Source organism: Wasmannia auropunctata, unplaced genomic scaffold (genome assembly GCF_000956235.1).
Source record: "Wasmannia auropunctata unplaced genomic scaffold, wasmannia.A_1.0 LD336088.1, whole genome shotgun sequence".
Classification (NCBI taxonomy): Eukaryota; Metazoa; Arthropoda; class Insecta; order Hymenoptera; family Formicidae; genus Wasmannia; species Wasmannia auropunctata.
Window position 1 is genome coordinate 4,732,193 of NW_012026802.1, and position 643 is coordinate 4,732,835.

Below are 643 nucleotides of genomic sequence, written 5' to 3' on the forward strand. Positions count from 1 at the left end.
TCCTGATCCACCTTCATTGCAAGGGCATGTATCCCTCAAACGGCAAGATTCGAGTATACATGCATACTCTCAAACTCGCCGTCTTCGGGCAGCTTGCAGTATATACGCAATTGAGGCACTACCGGTGGCGTGTGATAACCGGGCCTCTTACGTCTAGCAGGATGAGCTCAGGATAAGGTCGCCATAACATTGGCCTTATCCCTGCTCCAGCTGGGTGTTGGTCTATTGTAAACAGTCTAGGATAAGCCCAGACACAATGCCCGAATCCAAACGTCGTGAGTGATCGGATAACCGGAGGGAGAGCCCGACTCTGAAGGCGCAACGAAACTCGTGAAAGAATCGGAATGCCAAGAGAGTCGGAACTCCCGCGAGAGTCATAATTACACCTTTAATATACAAATATAAATTTCAAAGTTATCTACTTTAGTATTTTATCATGCAAAACAAAATTTTTATATCCCAATAAAATATTTTTTCACGGATCGATTTAGAACTTTAAATATTAAATTCTACTAAGTTACTAAAAAGTAAATTCTATAAAACGCGCGCGCAGTGCATCGACATAATTCGACATAATGAGCTCTGCTTTGCGAGCTCTGTGCGTGCGAACTGTGCGAGTATTTCCTCAAGCACAGTCGCACAA